Below are 299 nucleotides of genomic sequence, written 5' to 3' on the forward strand. Positions count from 1 at the left end.
GCTTATTTCTGCTAACATTAGCTCTTTACAGCATGTCCAGGCTAAATATACTATAGACTGACGGGCAAACAGTAGCACGACATTATCGGTGCATTATGGTTATTACAGTTAACCAAACATTATAAGAAACTTGGTTATACATGTGCTAGACAATGATAAGTGACAATCCCCGTTTTGCATTTTGCTGACACTACGTTTAAATTAGAAAAACGTAAACTTTGATTTGGAGAAAATGAACGTTAGCATGTTTTCCATAGCTAAGTGGCAAGGTAACGTTACAGACAATTTACATGGTAACT

General features: G+C 35.8%; 1 protein-coding gene and 1 long non-coding RNA gene across 7 annotated transcripts in view; one reads left to right on the forward strand and one right to left on the reverse strand.

Moving 5' to 3' along the window:
• Window positions 1-299, reverse strand: part of tbc1d1 (TBC1 (tre-2/USP6, BUB2, cdc16) domain family, member 1) — a 67,219-nt gene that overhangs the window by 54,729 nt on the left and 12,191 nt on the right. The window lies entirely within an intron of this gene.
• LOC116706537 (uncharacterized) overlaps window positions 1-299 on the forward strand; it is a 21,172-nt gene that overhangs the window by 7,931 nt on the left and 12,942 nt on the right. The window lies entirely within an intron of this gene.

The sequence above is a fragment of the Etheostoma spectabile genome, chromosome 2, assembly GCF_008692095.1.
Source record: "Etheostoma spectabile isolate EspeVRDwgs_2016 chromosome 2, UIUC_Espe_1.0, whole genome shotgun sequence".
NCBI classification, from domain to species: Eukaryota; Metazoa; Chordata; class Actinopteri; order Perciformes; family Percidae; genus Etheostoma; species Etheostoma spectabile.